The 23,714-nt window shown below is 43.5% G+C and overlaps 1 protein-coding gene across 3 annotated transcripts in view; it reads right to left on the reverse strand.

The window, feature by feature from the left end:
- Positions 1-14,887, reverse strand: part of LPAR1 (lysophosphatidic acid receptor 1) — a 78,838-nt gene extending 63,951 nt beyond the window's left edge. Inside the window, exons 1-2 of one of the 3 annotated variants that reach the window (XM_082074523.1) lie at positions 14,804-14,887; positions 14,246-14,395 (exon numbers count right to left, since the gene is read on the reverse strand). The gene's annotated coding sequence lies outside the window, so the exon portion shown is untranslated. Of the gene's footprint in view, positions 1-14,245; positions 14,456-14,803 lie in introns of those variants that run through there. The other 2 variants (XM_082074525.1, XM_082074524.1) reach the window with 2 other exon arrangements.
- Between the last annotated feature and the right edge of the window lie 8,827 nt (positions 14,888-23,714).

A 23,714-nucleotide genomic window follows, 5' to 3' on the forward strand; every position in this document is an offset into this window, starting at 1 on the left:
GTATTGGTTTTGTTTGTTTTGCTTCATTTGTTTATTCTGGCAAACCAAGGGTCTGATGCATTTTGTTGATGACCTCAATGGCAGGCAAGGAAGGCGGGAGGACTTCACAGTATCACAGTATGTTTGGGATTGGAAGGGACCTCAAAAGATCATCTAGTCCAATCCCCCTGCTGGAGCAGGAACACCTAGGTGAGGTCGCACAGGAATATGTCCAGGCGGGTTTTGAATGTCTCCAGAGAAGGAGACTCCACAACTTCCCTGGGCAGCCTGTTCCAGTGCTCTGTCACCCTCACTGAGAAGAAGTTTCTTCTCAAATTTAAGTGGAACCTCTTGTGTTCCAGCTTGATCCCATTACCCCTTGTCCTATCATTGTTTGCCACCGAGAAGAGCCTGGCTCCATCCTCATGGCACTCACCCTTTATATATTTATAAACATTAATAAGGTCCCCCCTTAGTCTCCTCTTCTCCAAACTAAAGAGACCCAGCTCCCTCAGCCTTTCTTCATAAGGGAGATGCTCCACTCCCTTAATCATCTTTGTTGCCCTACGCTGGACCCTCTCCAGCAGTTCCCTGTCCTTCTTGAACTGAGGGGCCCAGAACTGGACACAATATTCCAGATGTGGTCTCACCAGGGCGGAGTAGAGGGGAAGAAGGACCTCTCTCGATCTACTAACCACCCCCCTTCTAATACACCCCAGAATGCCATTGGCCTTCCTGGCGACAAGGACACAGTGCTGGCTCACTTCCACAAGGATGTGCCACAAGTTCAACCCTGCTGAAGTCAGACCTACAACGTGGACGCACACAATTTCCTTTTTTCTGTTACTCATGGCAAAAGGTATTTGAAGAGACAACATTACAGAATTAATGGGAGCAGAATGGATGCTCATTTGGCTCATTGTGACACTTCTTTTCAGGTTAATGGAAATGACCAAGCACATCTTGTGGTAGCAAGATGCTCACTTAAAAGGTCTTTTCGAAGGCACATAAACATCCCATCATGAAGACAGGAAACTAAACACTGCTGTATCTGATTAAAAATAAAAAAGAATTTTCTTGGCCTTTCTAGTCTTCTGTGTCCAAAACAATTAACTCCTTTCCCTCAGGATATTCTAGGGGATTTTTATGTTTACTATTCGGACTTCTGCAACGAGAATAAAATGCCACATTTTACTAATAAACAGAAAACACATTTTGAAAGGACAAGCCCATAGTATTTGGCATTGTAACATATTAAATCATGAATACACTCACCCTAAGCCACATCAGTCATAGTACAAATTAGACTCACATCAGCAGCAGGCTAATCCACAAGGCATGCAGCAGCACACACGTTTGTCTGCATATTGCCCAGAAGAAATTAAAAAAAATACATACGTACGTACATACATACATATATATATATATAAAGAAGCACTCATAATTTTCTATTCAAATATGAACATTTTTGCTAAAAATGCCACCACCATGCTGGCCCCAAATGAATCATGTTCATTTTCCCTGTTAAACATGGGATACCTTTTTTTTTCTCTCTCTCTCTGCTATACATTGAGGGACTTGACATCTTATTTACCATTAGACAAAACTTCCATTTAATTTGTGTAATTGTCCTTTTTAAGAATCCTTTCTCTATTTCCCTGATCTAGGTCAGTTTGCACCATCCAGTGCAAGCCTCTCACTTGCTCAGCCTCCTTTCCTGATTATTTCCATATTGTATCTATTCCACACCCATCTCTTGGGCAGAATTTTCTTGCTCTTTTTTAATCTAAACTGATACTTCATCTTCTATTGAAGCCTCCAACTCCCCTGAAAAGCTTCTTCCGAGCTTTGTCTAAAATGTCCAAAATATTCTGCATAGCTTCCTTAGTTTTCTCATTTTCCTGCACTTCCCTCTTTAAAGCAAACATGTCAGGTTGTCTTCCCATTACCATCCAGAACCTCTAGACTCATTTCAGCTATTATCTATCAGGAATGCAGCTTCTCCTAATGACATCCATTAATGCTTGCTTGTTAAGGATTGCTGAGAGATGACAATGCTTTGCCACTCAGCAAGGTTGGAGAAGTTCTTCCCACTCTCACTTGGGGAAATGAATGAGCATCTGCCTTAGTGAACCAGGTGCTGGCTGGTACATGCATGTTTCTTCAGAGGTATTAGGAGCTTCTTCAACAGGACGATCAGGTCAGCATGAGATAAAATAACCAAACACACATATAAAAATTACTTCAAAGCACCTGCACTAACCACAGTACCAGCTTCAAGAAACAACGGCAGCAGCAGCTCCACTGTGTTTTGGTGGTTTGTGCTTTTTGTCGTTGTTGTTGTAGTTTGGGGGTTTTGTTGTTGTTTTTCTTTTTAGCTGTTGGTTTTTTTTCGTATGTGCTGCGGTGGTGTGTGGTTCCCTCCCCGCCCCCCCAACAGTGAGTGCTGGAACAATAAGATATCTTTGAAAGTGAATTTCTAATTTCTGTTTCAAGTAAAAGCAACGTAAACTAGGAAGACTACAGAGTAATAATTGATGCCATAATGTAATGTCAATATTATCTCACTACTCTAAACTTCAAGAAAGAATCACCAGAAAATTCAGGAAAAACACAAGCTAGCCACTGACCACTGGAAAATAATGCTAATCTGCTCAGGCTTGTGTAAACAAGTCACTACAATGTGGATGGTCTCTCATAACACAACCACAAGGAAGCTGCTGTCATATGACAATGTTTTTATAATCTGCACTTTCATCATAATGACTTCTAAAGTAAAGTATACTTCTAAAATAAGTCATTTCCAAACAGTTTCTGAAATGCTTTTAAAATGGTTTATTTCTACTGACAGACATTAAATTTGAAGACGTTAGCTAGCAGGGACAAAAGTTCAAAGTCACCATGGATAGCTCATAATTTAAGATGCATCATTAACTGTTGCCAGCATCGTGCGTGTATGTATGTGTGTAAAAGAAGCATGTGCATGCTTTTGTCCTCCTCCACTATAAACAAAAAAAAAAACAAGCAAAGAACTGCTCATTAAAATTATTCTGAACACTGGGATTACAAGACCCTGTTTTCACAACACAGAGCCAAGATGCAGGCATTGCCTCACATTGGTAGTTGACAGAATTTAACTCGTAATGCATTCTCATCACCATTTTGCTTACTAAACAGTATCATTAAAGAAGACAGTAGTAGGCAAAGTCACTTGTATCAAGGTATAAATAACCATATAAGATATCAACATGCTTGTCTCCAGCTTTCGCTCCTTAGCGGGAAAAGCAGCAAGAACTTATCTTCTCAATAACTTACAAGCAGACATTTAATATTTATTTCCAAGAAGAAAAAACAAAGTGATACAATTCAACAGTTCCATGGATCAGCAGCAGAAGCTCCATTTGCTAACCCTACCTGACACGATCCACCTTTTGTTTAAAACTCAGAAAAGTAGTAGTATGCTGGCATCCTTCTGAAACAAGTTTGTATTTAAACATTCAGGCATCACCCTTTTCACTAGATAAAAAACATCTGAATGATAACAGAATGTCACAATTCTCTAAACAGCTTTGAGGGGGACCAGCATTAAAACAAATACTTCTTTTTTCCCTGCATCCAAAAAACAGATGTTCAATCTTCAGGCAGAATGAACCACCACAAAATACAATAATGTGGAAATGCTGAGGCCAAGGAAGTCCACAATTAAGCATGCCAGACCTCAAACCCCAAATTACAAATGTATCATCCTAATATAGATCTACACAGACCCTCATAAATGGTGAACAAACAGCTGTTTAATTATCTGAAACAGAAATTTGCCAACCACCCCCCACCAAAAAAAAATACATTAAAGACTGCAAGGCATTAGCTTAATGTGGTTCAGGTCAGCACTAATGCAGACATAGTGACTGTTTATCAGCTCCTCAAACTAGAAATAACAGTCATGCTGCTTCAGAAATATTTTTGTAACGTCTGAATGAGTTCAACTGACTGTTCTGCAGGCCATTTCTGCAGTGCTGTATTTCACATAGTTAAGCTGAATGAAGTTTGAAAGAATTTAGATTTGACAATAAGAAAGAATTATCTTAATGACAGGGTTTAAATTCCCTATTCTCACGTCAGTGCTTTTTCCCAAGGCTACAAACAAACTTATCTGATGGACAGCAGTGACCCAGAAATCAGATCTTACCTTTGATCTTGCCAGGATGGAAGGGGAGCAAACCCAGTAGCTCAAGACAACAAAAATCCTAATGTTGACAAATGAAAGGTAATTACTTCTTGCCTACCACGTGAGTCTCTGGTGTGCTTGGGACAACACACCCAGAATTTATGAGTCCATGCTGTAAAAGCATGGCTGGTTACTAGTTTCTTGGCAGAGATCGAAAGGGCTTCCTTATCCCCACAGTCTGCACCACATTCCCCACTGTCTACAGCATCCCCACTCAACCAGTTGGTGTTTTTGAGGAACAACTTTTAGGGATGACGAGGAAGTAACACATTCAGAAAAATATCCCGTGAGCAGCAAGAGCTGTCACAGATGCTCAGTGGAGAGCTGCAGCAGCATACTGGGCTTTGGCCTCAGGTAGCTCATGCTGATCATTCCATGAATTCAAGATTTATAAATTCAAAGCAGTTCTGAATTATGCCCTGAAAGGAGACAGATAAAGAAAACACCAAGATTTCATCACCCTTCCCTCAGACCCCTCCCTCTCAATTATCGGGTGAAGTTTAATGCTACTTGGGCTGCTGCCTGTCTGAATAAGCAGGTAAACATGGAGGATTAGCACGCAGCTCGACTAATTCACTTTGAGAACTGACTTGGATTAACTTGGAGTTGTGTTTAACAGACAAGCTTTTAGTGCATACAAGAGGTCACATGAATTAAGTAGGCTGTTGTAAATTCGCACCATACTTCAGCGATTACTCAACTTCTCTGACTAGGAACTCAGCGTACATACTGCCCAATAGAAACAACAAATATTTCTATCAGAATATTTAGGAGATACCGAGAATTCAAGAGGAAAATGAAAAGCCAGGAGGCAGAATGCAGTCAATGTAAAGACATAAAAACAACAACAAAAAAATCTTCTAACACATACAATGACAGAAAAGTTAATGTTTAAGCACTATCTAGCCTGTCTCAGTACTTTTCAGATACACCTCACTTACACATATTTTAAAGAGCAAGAAAGGAGAAAAGGCAATCCTATCGGAGAAAAGACCAACTGAGTAGCGATGGATTATTCTTAAAGAAACAAGAAAAACAGAACTAATTAGTAGTTTGCTTCAAACTCTCCCGTTGGAACACTGTGCACATTAACATGCGCGCAAACATAAAACCCATACACACTTCAAAGCCTCCTCAAGACAGCTTGTAACAAAAGCATAAGCCATAAAGCATTACTTGGGAACCACTAAGACTTTTTTTTTAAACTACACAAATAAACTAAGAAGTCCAAGGGATCCAGGTCACAAAGGGAGAACATACTGAAATCCACCCAAAACCCAGATTTTTCACGCATCCCACAATCACAACCCACCAGCTATGTCCACGACACCAAAGCTAAAGGCCCACGCAGAGTTCCTCTGACCCCTAACAAAGCCCACTCAGGCGTGCTGGGTCTGATTTTCGGTCTCTCCTGCTGCTGAGCGGCCTCTCCTAGGTCGGCCAACCTTATACAATACAAACATTCATCATGGCGCACTGGCAGAATTGGCACCGCTTTGGAGGCGATCCAATGCCTTTGCAGTCAGCTGCTGCATAAAACCACCACTGGGTCCTGTCTGCCTGGGGTCCCGCAGCAGCCTCCTTCCACGGATGCTCCACTGAACCCAACAGGCAACACTGCCAGCCGCAAAGGGTAAAGCAATTTAACCGAATCCTCAAAGTTTCCCAGTACAGCTATACTGGCACCCCCCTCTAGTGGAGACGCTGCTTATACCAGCAACAGTCCCCACCGCAGGGTCTCGGTGGGGAAGTCCATCAAAGCATAAGTGGAATGGGCAGAGGGAGATACTGGGCATGGAATGCCTTCTGGCACAATTACAGGAGGCAGATGCACGGCGGTTTCATGTTCAAGTTTCCTACTAACTGAGAAACGTCATCTCATCTCGGTAGCTCCAAGGAAAGTCATTATTTTCTCTCCCTCCTTTTCCACATGCCTGCCGATGCCGAAGCACACAGCAGCATGGTGTGGCTTCAATGCCAAAGACTTTTTGCCCACAATTTTGTACCACTCTCCTATAGGAAAAAGCAACTGTTACGAGAGTCCCTTCACAGAGTCTTCAAGGCATACTAAGAAACAATTTAGAGAGGAGAACAGAAAAAGTGGTAAACAAGTCTCTCAACCAAAACTTTGTCATTAAAATCTGAGTTAATGGCTTCTGTTCATAAGAAAGTTCATGGAGGAGATGCTGGGGATGCAAATATGCAGAGCCACAGGAGAAGTGTTTGTTCAGGCGTATGAGTTTTAAGGCATTTATGCATGCTACAATCATGTAATTCCCTCCTGTCATCGGGTTGTCATCAGCTTGCACATCTCTCCCTGCAGTTTTTTTCTCTAGGCCGAACCTCTTCTTAAGATGCTTTTGCATGTGTAATGCAAGAAACCCAAAACAGGGAACAGAAACATACCATACTTCTTGGAGAACCAGGCACTAAGCTATGGTATTCCTATCAACTGTTTCCAAAATTGTAATATTTCTAGAAACCCATTTTAAGTATAATCACTAATTACCTGAATCACTTCAATCACATGGTAATACCCTGAAGTCTCAGTCAGCTTCCAGTATTGCTTGCATGGGCTGTTTGGAACAGGACACTGAAACTGCTCCAAACAAGAAGCTGAAAGACTAGGGGAGCAAACATGGTGAATTTGGAAAAGTTTTCTCTAGTTTGCAAGGTTTCCATATGGGGAAATGCAGTGCTCTGAGGTGAAGTTTTCATCAGTTCATCCAGAGCTTGAGGCAGAGCAAAATGAACCTGATGTGCTGGCAGCCACAAGAGGACAGGTCTCAAAGCCCTTCAAAGAAACCATGCTCAGGGCAGGTCCAAGGACACCCCGGCTCCTGTCCACAGCATTGCTTTCCATGTCTGCCACATTTTGAGAGGGACAGCAATCAAAAGCTAAGACCACTAAACTCAATAGGCATTTATAATGGTATCTTTCAAGTACAACATGTCACTTTCAAGATGTTTTTCTTTGAACACTGGGTACCTATCCAGTCATCAATTTTCCTTAAGTTGGTTACCCCACCGCAATGTATCAGGAAAACACCCAGTGAATCCCTTTTCCTTGACAGGAGGAATGTGGGAGCAGTCACCCTGTTGGAGCACTGGCCTTGTGTCTGCAAGAGCGGAGCAGTAAGTGTGGGGAACATGTGGATAGAAACAGCTGAATGTCCCAAACAATTCTTCACCAAAAGCCAAGACTTCACCCCTCAACTAAATCTAAGGATTATAGGGATAGTAATCACATGCTCAAATGCGACTCCTTGCAGGTCCTAGGTGTTACCGTGGCAGATAGGAAAACATGCTCTTAGTACCTTGGCTGGTTCCTCCTGATGGACAAGAGTGCTCAGGGACATTCTTGGCTTGAACCCAGGGAACATTCAAATTATTCTCCTGTACCAATAATTTGCCAATCAGACACCTCAGCAGAGCTGTGTACATATTTGCAAAGACATCTTCCAAGTCAATTACACATAATGTAGTACGACTGTGCAGCGGTCTCCTTTGGGATTTACAGGCTTACTGTCGTCAGTCTGAATCTATTCTGGTCTATTGCATATTCCCCTACCAATTTCCCAAATGCTGTTTTACTTCAATAGCTAATTTTATGTGTTCAAAACTAGCAGATAACTATGGAAAGGTACTACAAAGATTAATCCCATAAGCACAACCTGAGGCAAAGCAGCCAAATTAACCCTTTACATCTCACATTACAGCTTCATTTACCATATCAAAGCAACACCTTTCCACTGCAGCTCATCTGAAGGCTCTACCTATCTTGTAAAACTACAGACCAAATCTCTACATGGAATCACTGAAAACACACCTGTCACAATAGGCATGGAAGCAGAAACTACACCAAAATTGCATAAGTTACTTCTACTAGCTGGAATGTCAATGGAAGGGCTCAGAAATGTCTGGATAGAAAAGCAGACAGACACACAGATATATCCGGCCCCGCCAGTCTTTGCTACTACTTCATCTTTGGTTACAAGTAACTGTGAAAATGTTTAGTAAAATAACAACAAAATCTTAAAGGTGCTAGGATCCAAGAAGTGATATCACACCTGCACAGTGAGGGACTGGAAAAAACACAGGAACCAAAAGAAAACGGGTCCCACCAAGAAAGCCAGTGAGCACCTGATGCAAGCACAGGAACCGAAGGAATATGGTGTCTTGACCACAATAACTACTTCTATGGTCCCTTCCTGTGCAAGGCAACTTCTGCTAGGGGCAAGCTGACCTCCTCCCAGCACAGGCATTGACCTGAGATGTTAACTCCCCATCTTCCACCAAGGTCTCCTGCCTTCAGCCAGCCAGTCAAGGGCCCATAGCTGCAGCTGGCACTGCTGCTCAACAATTTGGTTCTCCTTAGCCCAAGGAAGCAGGAGAGCAGAGGTGCTCATCACCTGCTGGGCTGCTGCACTATGAACTGGAGGAACAGCAACTGCTGTACCTACAGTGTCCCCGGGGCAAGGATCAGTCCTCCCACCTTGCTCGCTGACAGCAAAGACGATTCAGAAATGAGCAGCAAACAAACTTGGGCTTTCTTCTGCACCAGGACCCTGGTGACACGGGCAGCCTGGCTGGGGATGGGAAGGGGAGGGCACGTTGCCATTCACACAGTGAAGGTGCCTAACACCACCCCAGGTCCCTCGCTCCATTGTCAGTAGCAGATCAAGCCTTCAGGGCACCATCCTGCAGGTCTGACATCCACAACGGGTCAAATGGGGATTGCACTATCCATGACTAAACATTTAGTGAAATGCAGTGGCTATGGACCCTTTGCCAATGTCCCATTGCAACAGACAAATCACCACTTATAGTGTTTGCAAAGTATGTAGCTGTTTCTTCCTGAGAAATCAGCACTCATTCTCCCTTTCTGCAAACACCAACCTGAAGTTTAACCACCTAACAAATAGATGTGACCTGTATGGCATCTCCTTGGCTTCTCAAATACCAGTAAGTCTTGGCTGGGGTCGTGTTAAGCTCTGTGCTCTTAAATAAACATCTATCCATCCATCCATCCATCCATCCAAAGAAGACACAAATTTCTCTATGCAGTAAACATTCAATACACATCCAACACTTTTTTTTTTTTTTAAATTTGAACAGACCTGCAGCCTACTTCTTCACAATAAAAAAGGGATACTATCTAGTTATACATACATTTTTCCATCCAGGATTTAAACAATCATGCCCAAATGGCCGAAGAAGTTCTAATAAAAGGCTCTGCAAACTGCTTCATAAATAATGGACTGGCACCATTTTGTAGTTGACACACCTGCCCTAAAGAGAGGGGGATGAGGGAGGGAAAGGGACTTACAATGAAAAACAGTATGCATTTCCTTTGCCAGATTTTACCACTCTTAAAATCTCCAGCATTTTGTACAGAAAGACCTTGCCTTTGATGTCAATCCAATGCTTTTTTTTGCTTGCTCCTGCAAGCACTGCAGTATGCAATACATTTTCTAGCTGGCAAAGAAATGGATGTACTGTCTAGAGAGTGCCTGTGAAATTCACCCTACTCAGAAGGTCACTGTGGCATGTAAATTCCTGAAGAAAAGGCTAAATGGTGTATAGGTCTCGTGCTGGCATACTACAGAGAGTTGAAGTTGATAATGTGCAACTATCACACTCATCAGTACTAATTCCAGAAGCTTCAAAAATCCACTTCAGAAGATGTTTGCCTGTTATTCACAGTCAGAAGTAAAAGCAGAAAGATAATATTAGGCTTGCATACTTGGCACCTTTGTATTTTTAAATAGAAGGCGAAAGCACCTTCAAATTTAATCTAGAGTATGCCACATAGAGCCAAAAAAAAATAAGCAGTTCCAATGCCTCTCGAGTTAAAGTAATTTAAAATAAAAATAATCTAGCTGGCACAAAACTGTAGTGCAGTTCTCACCAATACAGTACCCGTGCCCTCCAAACATGCTTCCTCCTAAAAGAGATACAGCCTTCCCACTTCTGCAGCTGGAAGCATTTCTCGTGCCACTGATCCATGCGATTTACCACCACTTCAGCAGCAGACCACACTGGTGAGGAATGGCGAGGGGCGACGCTTACCCACCGTTTCCTCAGCAGGAATGGCAGCCAGGGCATCATCCAGCTCCACCAGCAAAACACTCTCCACACACCTCAGACTCTCCATCCCAGGAGTGGCCTGAGGATGAGGGACATGGTCCCCATCCCTGGCAGCGCTGCTGGCAGGGGCGCACGTGTCTTACCCAGACTCCTTGAACCAGAGCACCCACATGAATCGGCGGCTGTTTTCGTCTGCCAGAAGCAGAGGAAGAAAGTTTCCTTTCTTTTTAAGAAGAAATGCTTCTTTACACTGGGGTAAATGTGCTGGCACTCACCTATTTATGTGCACTAACATAATTTACTAGATCAAGTGGGTCAAGAAGGAGCCAGATCCAGTATGAAATAGATGCAGGAGTAAGAAAAATGTGTTTAGCAAACTACTCCAGGCTGTACCTATCAGGAAATTCTGGAGACGTTGCACTGATGCAAGCAAGCCTCTATACAGATATGCAATGCCTTAACCACTTCAAAAGGTCCTTTTCAAGAGCTCATTCGGGAAATGCAATGATCACAGAGTGGCCATGCGGGATAGGAAACATATATACTATCCAAACTGGCACTAAATAGGCTATTTTCCCTACCAGTGCTAAATGTTGCACAAATGGAAAGTACATTTTTAAGAATAAGAGGCACCAGTCATGAAAAAATGAAAACTGATCCTAGAGTGCAATCTTCAGCCAAACAATGGCCAAGACTTTGCAAGCCACGTGTGCTGTTAATCACCTTGGGTGTGGGGGAGGAGTGTCAGGCAGTCAAGAAACAGCAGCTGACAACAGGAAAAGATCTGGATATACAAAGGCAGGCACTTCTCAGAATTCTCATCTAGCTTCATTAAAAACTAAAACAAGGCACCAGACCTGCTTCAGATGTTCATTACCATTTGGTTCAGTATGGCAACAAAGGTACAAGAATGCATATCACAGAATCACAGAATGTTAGGGATATGCAATGCTTCTACTTATTTTAAAGCAACCAAGCTTGAAAGATAAATGAAGTAAACCAAAATCCAAGTCCCCTGAAATGTAAACAGAACAGCAGCTCTTACTCTCTAAACAGAGCTTTCCTCTTCCCTGGAGACAATTTTGTATTTCTGTCAAAGCAATGCACCAGCCTTGCAGCTGACCCAAAGCCGTTCAATGCCAATATGGATTTTGCCATTGGCATCTGTGGGCCATGGATGGAGCCTAAAGCTTCTGAGTTAGCTGTGAAGGAATCCCAGGGAAAACACAAAATGTGTTGAGTTCAGTCCTAATGCTGCACCGCTGAGGAGTGTCACTTTTCTACAGTATCGTCTTGCAAGGTGTGGAAAGTCAAAACACACGTGAGTTCCTACATAATCGCTACCAGTTCAAACCATTACTATGCTGAGTCCTCCATGACCAGATTTTTCTGCAGAGCAGTGGGCAGTGCTCTTCCTTCAAATTATCGTTAAATCCTAGGACTTCTAATCGGGACTTTCCACAAAGGGAAAGTGACCTTAAAAGGAGAAAGGAAGAAAGAAAAAGAAAAAAAAAGGAAAAAAGTGAAAATAGTTCTTTTCAGCTATTAGTGTTTACCTTTTGATACCTCTTGTGTTTTTGTTTCTTTTTACAACCACACTGTTTACCTTTAAAAGTTTTTTCCTTTTCAGACTACTAACCTGATAAAAAAAAGAAAAAACCCACTGTGAAGGAAACGACAGTGAAGTACACTATATATAAAAAACTAATCCAAAAACTAAAGATGCAGAAGGGATCAAATATTGTTTGCTTTGTCCTCTTTTCAGTAAAACAGTTGTACATTTTTTCCCCTAACATTACTTGTAGCAGTTGCAGTTCAAGTAACCCATTCAAATGGATTTTAACTGAATTAAAGTGTTCCTTAAATTACATGAAGTTTTCTTTATGAAAGGGAGGAAATCCAATGAAGCTAGTAAATTCATATTTTGGTGGGTGGGAAATGATAAGGTAAAGGACAACAGCCTTTCACAGTACAACCTGTTCCTGCTCTCGGATTCTTCTAGGTGCCCTTGGACCATCATCAAAACCACGACAAAGGGCTATGAGAGCTCCCCATCCAGCCCTCTTGGCAACAGGGCTACACCCACACAATGAGGAAGGCAGATCCACAGCAAACAGCAGGGTAACGGTGCTCAGCAAGTGGTGGCAGGTCACCACCGAGAGGTGCTCAAAGCCAGCTCTTCAGAGGGCTCACCTCCGAGAGCCAATGCACGAAACTGCTGGGTAGCCAAAGGTGAGATGCTGGTGGTCTCCCAAAGACAAAAGCTACTCAGAAGAAACACTTGCCCTTTAGTTTAAATCTCTGAATATCAGACAAAGCGAGATCAATATGGAGAGGCTACTGAGAAACAATTAACTATTCATTAAGGTGTTATTAATGGTTCATCACAGCAACATAAAAGCCAACCCTATGTAAGTCCTACCTAAGTTTCAGGTCCGGAGCAAAACACTTTCTTCAACACTTCCTCCTAGATTCCCCACATGGTTTCACTGTGTGAAACTTACTACAAGACCAAGTTAAAGACAGATTTTTACTTTCTCTGATTTCCTAGCAGAGAAGGAATTTCCCAGAGTGTCTGATGAAAACCATACAGCCATAAGTATCTTTGTACACAATGATAAGATTGTCTGTTACTTGTTAAGTTCACATATTAAAGCTGGGTACACAGTGTAGCATTACTTCCATTTTGCATCTCCCATGTTTTGTCTCAAAAGCTGTGTAACCTTTCCATCCTCAATATTTGTTTGGAAGAGGGGAGGAAAAGAAAGCAGACACCAGTCAGTATTTTCCTCTCTCCAACCAACACCAGTACTGGTAACTTCTCAGAACAAAGTCTAGTTAGGGCAACCTATAATAGGGAATGATAAGGACAACAGAATACAGAGCATGAAATAGTGCTTCCCAGTATTCCTAAACAAGATTTCCTTAGTTATTTGCAGCTGAAAAGCCAGCACCACAGTTCTTGTACAACTGCACAGATGAGACAGTGTCAATCTTTTCTGGAGAAAACCAGCATTTCATTTAGTGTGGTTAATATTTAATAAAAACAACAGTAAAACACAGGCCTATCAAAGTGCTTTGTAATCCATGCACATATCAGTTAAGGAGAAACATACGGCACGCCTACAGCCAGGATTAGTGAGCTGCGGGACAGAACTTCACTTATGCCTCTGCACACAGAGTCCCGCTTCAGTCCATTGCTGGAATTGCCAAAACTTATTATTTTAGTACTACAGTATACCCCATCCTCACACAAGAGTAATAGGCTGCATGGCATGCAGTCCTGACTGCCAAATTGAAACACGACTCTCAGACCTGAGAGTGACTCATTTTAGACCAAATGGTTCAACACACCGATCCTGACTTACCACGAAAGAGACTTCCACTGAAAAGCTGAGAGGCGCAGCAGCTTTTAGTAGTAAAAGACTGCAGCCACCCACTGCAGCTTTGGGACCACAGGTTGCCTACAGAGGCCCCTGCAAGATATTTTGCCTCGTATCTTCAAAAAAAAAATGCAGCAAAGAAAAAAAAAAAGAAAAAAAAAAAAAGGAGGGGATTTGAGTAGCTTCTAATTTATTCACAGGCAAGTGAAATCAGAAAGCTGTGAGCTTGTTTCATAGAGAAATCCACAAGGAAAAAAAGCTTAGACATTCCAATGCTTTTCTGATAAAGGGCTATACAGAAAACTTTTCACACATTTCCATAGGAAGAGCTTTTTTGGGGGGTGGGGGGGAAGATGGAGGGAGTGCCATTGTGGAGGTATTTAAAAAGAACATGCAGAAAGGAGAGAGATGAAAAACCCGGTCCCTCTGGTTCCACCTCTCTCCTCTCACTTCAGTTGGGTAAGGGCTTTTGTCCGAAACCTTCTGTCCTGCTCCCCACCCTCCTGGTCTTTCCATAATGCCCTGTACCCTTGTGCTTGTCATTCATCCTTTCCCGATCCTTTACCTTTGTAAATACCACGGACACAGCTCTCATCTGACTTCAGCGGGCTCTTCGTCCGAAGGACTGAGGAAGTCAGGAAAGGGAGATGGCAACCATTTTTTTAGCCAGGACTTTTTCCACTGCCTTAGTTTGGAATAAATAAATCCAAAGAGACTTCATGGAAAAAAAAAAAAAATAATCAGGACAGTAAGGGAACAATGGCAGTACTGTTAGTGTCCCTTAATCAAACAAGTGTCCGTTACTTATTCCAGGCCAACCTCAGAGATATTAGTCCAGCAAAAGCAGCAGCCTGACGCGACTCCAGCAGCCCACTAAAGCCCATCCCTGACGAGTCCTGCGCCGGACCCTGCCGCTGGCAAACGCGCGCCTCCCCCTTACGCTACTTCAGGCCCGCGAAAGTTAGCACCACTTTCAGAAATTCTTAAGAAAACACTCAAAAAGAGGAGGGAAAAAAAAAAAAAAAAAGGCGCCACGGACGCGGAGTCCCTGGGGAAAGGGAAGCGGCACCTCTTCCCGGGCGGGGATGGCGAGACGCCCCGCTCCGCTCCGCGGGGCTCTTACCTGCGGGGGCTGCGCGGGCGCGGCTGGAAGGAGCGCGGCGCCGCCGCCGCCGCGCACAGAGGGAGGGGATGGGGGCAGGGAGGGAGGGACGGGGAGGGACGCGCTCCCGACGGGCTCCCTCCGCCCCCGCTCCGCCCGCCTCCGCCGGGCGGGGGCCCAGGTGCGCCCCGCTCCGCCCCGCCGGACCCCGCTCATGCCCCGGCGGCGGCCTCCGGCGGGGGAAGGCGGGAGCCGGGCGGTGCGCAGGGACCCCCGGCATCCCCGCTCTCCTCCCGGCTGCCCGCTCCTCACAGCAGAGCGTGGCCGGTGCCGAAGGCTGCCTGGGGAAAGGGCTGTGGCATTTGGGGCACAGGCTGCGTGGCATTGGTGTGCAGATGTTTCTGGAGCAACCGAACTTCTCCTGCAAAAGTGTTCAGACCTCCTGACGATGTCGGCAAGAGCCGTTTCGGAGCCTCAGCTACAGGGAGAATCGATCTGTAGGTTCAACCAAACCCTTATGGTTGGAAAAGGGCAGGGTTGCACAATGGATACTTTTCCAGGCTTAGAAGAATTATTTTATTATATAAAAACAGGTTCAAATTACTTCTTCTCCCCTCCCCGCCGAACAGATTATACTGTGGAATAGTCTGATTTAGTGGATTGCAGTAGCATCTAGAGGCCACTTTTGCATGTGCATGCATCAAGTGTAAAGACAGCGTATGATGCACAGCATTTGGCTGAACTGGCTAGGCGTTTCTAACCGCTGGGGAGAGATTTCTAGAGAGATTACTTACAGCTATACAAGCCAGTAATGCCTCCAGCAGTACAAAAGCCCATAATGAAAGACCAAGACCATTGTGTTTCCCAAGGAGCCAGAAAGCAACAGAGATAATTCTCCTCAAGTCACATCCTTGCTTTCACCATGAATAGTGATGACACTGGCTTCCATAGCTGCTTACAGTATCTGCTGTACCACAGGTATTGTTATTGGAAAACCTTTCAGCATCAGTATGAGCAGATCTCTTGCTGTCTTGGCTGGTTAGTAGTTCTTTCCCTTTAGGAAGCAGTCAAATGCTTTTTTATTTTGTGCGTATCAAAAATTATTATGGATGTGTATATGTATATGCACGTGTATTTCAAGAAAAGAGTTATTTTGTCCCCACACAACACCAGGCATTGTTTTTGTACTCAGCATTGTGATTAGCACACAGGCTAGGCTTCAATGTGCTGAAAAGTCATGCTAAGCATTCAGAAGGCCATTAACTTCAGAAAATGCTTCATTTCATCTTCTACTTGTTTTCAAAGCAAGCTACCAAGGCAAGCTACCAAAGCAAGCTATTTGCAAGGGCTGACCAAGAAACATGTTCTGTTACAAGCTCTAATAGCTGGTTCAGCATCCATACAATCAAGTGCAGTGACAGGTCTTAATAGTTTCCCGTCTATGCGCAGGCTCCATCCAGTCTGGACCACTGCAGGCTGGAAACAGTGTGCTCACACTCCACATTTGCCCTGCCCTGGTGGTAGAAATGGAATGAGTTGCATGAGCCACTGGTTGAAAAGCAGGTCTTCAGAGTGTAAGTGTCCTATGGCAGTACGGTTTTCTTATGTAGTTTTATTATAAAAAGGATTTTACTCAGCTTTTTGGGACATGAGCTACATGCACCTCTCTACAATGTCATGTGCTTAGACAGTTGCCCAGATACCACTACAGTAACCAAGATTAAGTTAAAAATAATCAAAGGATGAGCTTACATCTCTGCAGCGAGACCTGCCACCCCAAGCATGCAAGACCCTGTTTCAGTGGAACAGTGCAGGTACATGAAGATGCATGATGGGAAGAGTTTTCCATCAGGAAACTGGGAATTACCACTGCCTAGCCTCCATAAAAAAGTCTCACTTAGTCCAGTTACTCAGATTTGCTAGTTAGTAGTGACTCTGGCTCTTGACACTTGAAGGAAAACAGCAGTCCTGTGCTCATGGGAAAAGGCTGATCCATGCATGAGACGGAATTATATGAAGGCAAAATGATTACACTTTAAAATGAAAAGTATTTCTGAGACTACCTTCAGTTAAGTGAAGTAGCTAAAGCAGCAATGTTTCTTCAGTTGCTTTGATTTCTGTTAGTGACTTCAGACATTCCTGCTCAGCCCTGAAACAGTGACTTGTCATTTATTCAAGGCTTACACAATTAATTCTCAGTCTTCCACTCTTGCTCTAACTAGAAAATATAGGGAATCTTCAGTAAATCTTAGAAACAGGCAAATATTGAAGGTCCGGGGGACATCACGTGGTCTAACAAAGTTTAATGAATGTAACTTCTATGAGGCTTGGCTGTGCTGCTCCGCGGTCTGAAACGTGTTTGTGTAATCACACACAGATGTACTGAATCGCATTAGATAGGAAAGTCGTTTTCACATCCTTCAGTCTGGAAAAGCGTCTGCTTCCAGAACAAACCACGTAAGTTCCATGTGCTCAATTTTGTGAATTGATTCAAATCATAAGCATGCTTAACATGTACACACATTGATGTATTTATATTCAATTTTCAGCATTCATACAGTTTCAACTGAGTGTCTGCAAGATTAGTCACACAGACCCAGAAAAGTTAGATATCTAATTCCTCTTCAGTCTGGGCCTGGAAAGTACCTCTGGTGTTTTTAATTAAAAAAATAAAAATTCCGGGTATTTACAGTTAAAATGTTTCTTCACTCTGTCACTTCTCTATGCAGCATACTGTGGTGTTCTTTTAACAATGGATAATTTCATTTTGTATTGGAAATGAACTGCATGTTGTGGTGCAGTGGGTGCTTTGAAGGAAGCTTTAGATGCGACCACAATTAATAGTATCTTAGTGGGGAAAAAAAAAAAGGCAAGCTTCAGCATTATTTGAGGCAGAAATAATTTGAGAACTTTAGAGATATTTTCAATCTACAAATTTTATTGATCGGCTTTTAAGTATGTTCTAATTTCCTAAAAAAACGACCATCTGTAGCACATTGCTAGTGTGCACGCTATGTTGTGAAGAACAGCTCCAGCAAGGCACACAGAATAAAGCACTCTCTGGAGTTTGACTTTTCCCTCTCATTTTTTATATACAGACTATCAGAAGCCCAGTGATCACATGTAGGGGATTAGTTCAGAACAGGATGCAGAGGAATCTGAGCAAATAACAACCTTACCCACAGTTGGAAAACATGATGTTCTCCAGAGCATCTTCAGACACATCAGAAGCCCCACAGAAAAAAAAAGAAGCCCCATCCATAAAACCACAGCATCTTTGTTCCATCTTCTGCCCTCCTTCAGTCTCCTCTGGCCTCCTGTATATATTTGCAGCAGTAGCACACCACGTCCTACGAACCATGAACTCCTCCAAAACCTGGAAGGATCTCAAGGCAGAAAGCAGGTTTTTTCCATGCAGAATCTCTCTCTCCCTGGCTGAGCCTCATGCTGCTCAGACCTTAGCTCATCCTAACCCTGCAGCGTTGCTGGTTGCTAAAGAGCTGACACTACCATAGTGCTCCTGCATGGCAAACTTTGGCTTTTCACAGCTTTCTGTCCACACCCAACCCCTAACAGCAGGACTGCAAGGCTGTGATTGAAGGAAAAGTGAGTGCCCATGGGTGCCTGAGCATATCAACAGTTAGGGAAGTACCCACAAAACAGAGGAGATGGTTGTTCCCAACAGTGTCTTTGGCAAGGTCCGGGTCAGGTCAGGTCTGTTTAGAGCAGTTTAATGCCAGAAAAGAAAGAGAGTTTGTCCTGGCGCTTGCACCATCCATGTTGCCCTGAGATTGTTGCACCAGGGTTTGTAAGATGCTTCAGGGAAGTTATTACTAAAGGTGCAAAGGAGTTCAGTGCCTTGGTGGCAAATCCAGTAATAACTCATACAGGACCACAAGCCTCAGCTTTACTGTTACTAATCTTACAAGCCACATAGCATCAGGTGTCAAGCATGCAAGAGTCACTGGCTGTTTGAAGGGTACAGTGCTGGTTTGGGATGGGGAGCAGGAGGCTGCCTTTTGGGAGAGGAGGCCTGGATGCTGACTGTTACAGCTTCCCCAATGCGAGGGAGGCAGGACAGGGATGGGGAGCTGTGAGTCCTGCAGTAAGGACAGTGATGGCTGCAGGTTCCATGCACGGAAAGCGGTGGGGTGAGGCTGGTGACCTGTGCTTCCTGTGGGAGGGCAGCAGCTTTGAACAGCCTCACATGGCATCTGTCCTTCAGCTCCGGGGTGTGCCAGGTCTGGAGCCTGAGCCTGGGTCACCACCACTGTTTTTGGGGAAGCTGTGTGTTTATGCAAGATTCCTGAAAGCCTGTATAGCCGCTGGGACACTGCTATTTGGTCAGCGTTTTGTTTTCCAGCTTCTCTAAGAAGCAATATTTGCTTGTAGGATGCTGAGGGAAGACTGGGTGGTGAGTGTCATTCTGATTTGTCTCTTCATCAAGTATAAGGCCCCAGCCTGCCCTGAAAGGACTGAAATCCCCTTCTCATGAGGATACAGGGGAGCTTTATCCCAGCAAGGGCAGCTACAGCTGGTGTGTGCACTGCTTTAACCCAGCTCCAGCACCCATCCCTTTGGCTCTGGCTGCGAGGTCAGCAAATTCTGCCTCAACAGGATCATTAGCTAAGAGGCAGCATCTAAAATACATAATTTATCCTGTCTGGGCCCTTTCTTCTGGAACTGAATGATATTTTTCTCCCAGTAAATTGAATGCCATGCCCCTTTACAGGAAAAAATAATTGCTCAGAAAAGGTCTGATGGATACCACTGTACTTCTTGCGTCAGTTTGGTTTGTTTAAATACCAAATCTTGGAAGAGTGGCTGGAGATATCACTTGAAAAAAATTAAATATCAGCAAATGAAACCCTCAGTCCTACATTAGAATTGCATTTCATTTGAGTGACAGTATTTATCATTAGTGTCTAAGTGTCATTATTTTCACTGAAATACAGTTCGCATCTTCTCTCACTTCCAGAGCTTTGGCACCATGAACCACGACACTTTTCTGAGAGGTGCTGTGTTCACAGTGGGGACTTCCAAAGGAGAAGTGGTGCAGGACTGAAGATTTAACTGAATAAAAACTGAGAAAAAAAAAAAAAGACCCTTCCAAAACACAGAATAGGACCCATAATATTTAGCTGAATGTTAGTGAATTTGGATATATTTAGTTAACGAAAGCTCTTGCTTGAAGGGACGATTGGGTCATTTATGTCTTCACAATAAGAGCCCCAGTACAGAACATACGAATGCCAGATGGCTGGAACTGTTCCATTAATGAACTGATGCTTTCATTGTTCTGAATTTGATTTTGTAGCTTTTTGCTTATAATTATTTGATTGCACCATTAAAAACCTTCAATAACCTCCTGATAAATTATTCAGTCCTCAGAATGTGAAAGAGGAGATGCCTCTCAGCCTCTACTTTCCACTGGCCTTAAATGGGGCCTGCAGGTGTGCAACACCTCTGGCAGTCAGGCTGGTGAATACATTTCATGCTGTTTTCTTAGTGCTGCCATTTAAATAATGTATGCAGGACCCAAGCACAATATATTCTTCTAAGGCACAGGAAAATTCCTTCCAGGTGACATTCTATTACAGTCAGTGGGGTTATCCAGTCATGAATATGCAGGACAAAAAAAAAAAAAAAAACAACCCCAAAAAACAACAAACAAAAAAAACCCACAAAACAACAACAAAAAACAGGGAAATTCTTTCCAGATACATGAAGATACAGGAACAATGTCAGACACTGGGAGATACACTCTTCCCCCAGAGCACACAACTCCTGCATTAACCATAATGCCTATTACAATAATCTTCCTGGTCTCCAGGTTTAATTAATGAGCAGTCTAGGAATCTACTTCTTGTGTACATTCATTTTTCTGTCTTACACACCACCTCTGTGAATTCGCTCTCAGGTCCAACACTGGCTACATCTTCACAGTGGCTCTGCAGCCACCCTTTGTCACAGACTCACCTGGTATAGTCAGGTGACAAACATATCTCTGATTCCCATGTCTGAACAGAGTTTATGGACTGGGAACCTGGAAAAAAAAAATATATCTATATCTATATGTATCTCCTAAATATTAGGTTAGCAGCAAGAAAAAGCTTCCTACCAAAGCTGGGATTTTGTTGTACACCTATCTTTCAGATGCTGCAGGGGCTTCAATCCCTAGTGCCAGAAGTGAAACCAGATCTCTAATTTCTTCTTTTACTTCCATTTCAGTTCTTTTAAGGTTGTACTTATTAAGCAAGCTAGTAATAAAATGAAATTTAAAAAAAAAAAAAAAGAGGAAAAAAGAAAGTGGAGGAGTGTAGAAGCAGATCACTCACAAGACCGTTAGAGGCATGCTCTGCTTTCTTCTGTTCCCTGGGCTCCCTTTTTTTCACCCAGCTCACATAAACCTCCCCTGGTGTTGGTAGGGATTAGTTATCTCTGATACAGCCTTTTGGGGCAGAGCCGCACTGAGAAAGAAGCAGAGGTCAGGTGGTAGAGGGAGATTTTGGCATCCACTCTCCGTAACATAAAGGCAGGAATGTTGTACAAAGGCATGCAGGGGTACCAGGTTGTGGAGCTGGCAGCCCTTTTTTCCTGGGCACCCCTTTTCCCTCAGCAGAACACCGGTCTGCGTGGTTTGTTCCTCCTGGATTTCAGCGTTGTGTCTCAGGGTTACTAAAAGGCACGGGCTGACCTCCAGTCTGGGAACCAGGCTGTAAGTATAGAGATCACCCCACCAACTCATTGCTTGTTCCACCTTGGACACTGCGGGATATCTAAGACCCAGTCTACAGGCATTGGGTGCACAGGGGAGCTGTGGGAAACACTCCTATGTCTTCCTGGAAAATGGGGAGAGGACACTCTGGAGCATCCCAGATGGAAAAAGACATGTAGGTTTGAATCCAGTTCCCTGCCAAGGGAAAGTGAGGGGACGGAGATATCTCAAGGTTTTGCCCACCTCCACAGCAGCAAAGCCCATGTAATCCAGAAACCCAGCTGCTGCAGCCTTATGGGTGCTCTGCTGACTGGCTGCCTCAACAGTGTTTTCCCACCAGGCTGGTGCTGTACACTGAGTGAAATGTCCCCTCTGCACCTCACACAAGCATGGAGGAAAGATTTGGGGTCAGTTCAGCCTTGTTAGTTAATAATTGAAGTCCTGGTTGCCTGCTACTATCTGTGGCCATTTAGGGTTGAATTGCTGCTTGTGTTTACAAACCAACATTTGCAGCATTTGTTTGCAAATGTTCTTGCAGTTCCTTTGTGCTGCATTAACAGGACAGGCAGAGTAAGGGCAACAATAAAAATCAAGTAGAAAACAATTTGTTCAATGCCAGTGGAATGGGGTAGCAGACCCCTTGACCTCACCTACTAAACCCATTTTAAACCCGATGAAAGTCTAACTCCATATTTTTAACAGATGACTACACCTTCTCTAATGTCACATCAGCTTTTCTGAGCAGCTGCCAGAAGCTGGCTGGCTCAGGCTGTGGTTTTCAAAGATTTCTGGATGCCCAGTTCTCGTTCCTTTTAGTAGAAAGAAAGTGTCCAAAGTGCAGAGGGACGTGTGGTAATTTCCATGGTAACTCTTTGGAGAGATGCTTGCCCCGGTGGTGACCTCCTCTGCACCAAGAAAAAACAGAAGCAGCTCCAGTTCTGGCTTTTGAGCTGTGCCACAAAACAAACGTGAGGCCACATAAGATTTTGGGTTTTAATTTTTGCTTTCAGGAGCAAATAGCCTCTCAGGCAGGGCAGAACAAAAAGTTGCCTGAGCAGGGGCAGGGAGGAGGCTCAGGGAGGTGTACAGCTCTAAGGGGACAGTGGCCCATGCAGGACCCCATGCCAGGACAGCGGAATCAGAAATGGAAAGAGCAAATGTAAAGGAACAACCATGCCTCGACCCAGTCCCCAGTGCCACCGACCGCGTCACCAAAGGGGATGAGTGCGTCAAAGAGAGCAGGAAGACAGGAGGAGAGGTGTAAGGAGCAAAGCTGAGATGTTTCTCCTAGTGTTTGTTTATTTGTTTTTATTTCTCAATACCAGAATCAGTAACTAGAAGCTTGTTAATTGGCAATAAATCAAATTGATTTAAACTTCCTGACACAAAGGAGTGGGTTTTGGCCAGTGACAGAAAGAAGCTGCCTAGTAAGCAGAAGAATACACATTGCTTATTCCTGTAGTTTTGTTGATGGAAATAATGGATGTCAGGTTGTTCAGGACTAGCGATACCTGAATTCAAATCTTTGCTCTACCATGGCCTAAGATCTTCAAGTTAAGAGTATGCAAATGTTCTTATGGAAAACATGCTTTATCAGTTGTCAACTTTGCACTCAAAGGACAAGTATCCAAGGCAACATCTGTGGCAGCTCTTACACTTAAGGTCAGACTTAATTACTTTTCTCTGAGCCTCCAAATATATAAGTTGAATGAAAAGGGCCAGCCTAATTCAGTGTCAGCCTGGGCAAGAATTATCCTGCCTTCCAGAAAGCACTGTATTAAATGGAAGGGAAGAAAGTGTGCTGCATTAGAGGAGTGAGGCGCTGACCTTTCCAGAGGTTAACAGGCAATGCACAGAGTAGAGATTTTTTGTTCATTAGGAGGAAACCTGAGAGTGTAATTAGAAACAGGCCTTGCTGTATGGTTTTGCCTACTACTACTATTCAACACAGTAGAATAGAGGAAGGTACCCACTAGGCTGGGGACTGAATTAACAGTTGGAAATTTAACAGTGAGTGAATAAAATAGGCACTATTTTTTTTTCCATAGAATCTGGGAGACCAAACTGCAATTGAGTGTTTGAGGCAAAAATCAGTTGAATAGGGGTATTATTATTTGATAGTGTATGCAATGAAGAGGAATGTACAGCATTCAAATGTATCATAAGATGGATGCAACAATAGCAGGCAATATGAAAACTGTAAGCGTACTACCT

Source organism: Streptopelia decaocto, assembly GCF_964273445.1.
Source record: "Streptopelia decaocto genome assembly, chromosome: Z".
NCBI lineage: Eukaryota > Metazoa > Chordata > Aves > Columbiformes > Columbidae > Streptopelia > Streptopelia decaocto.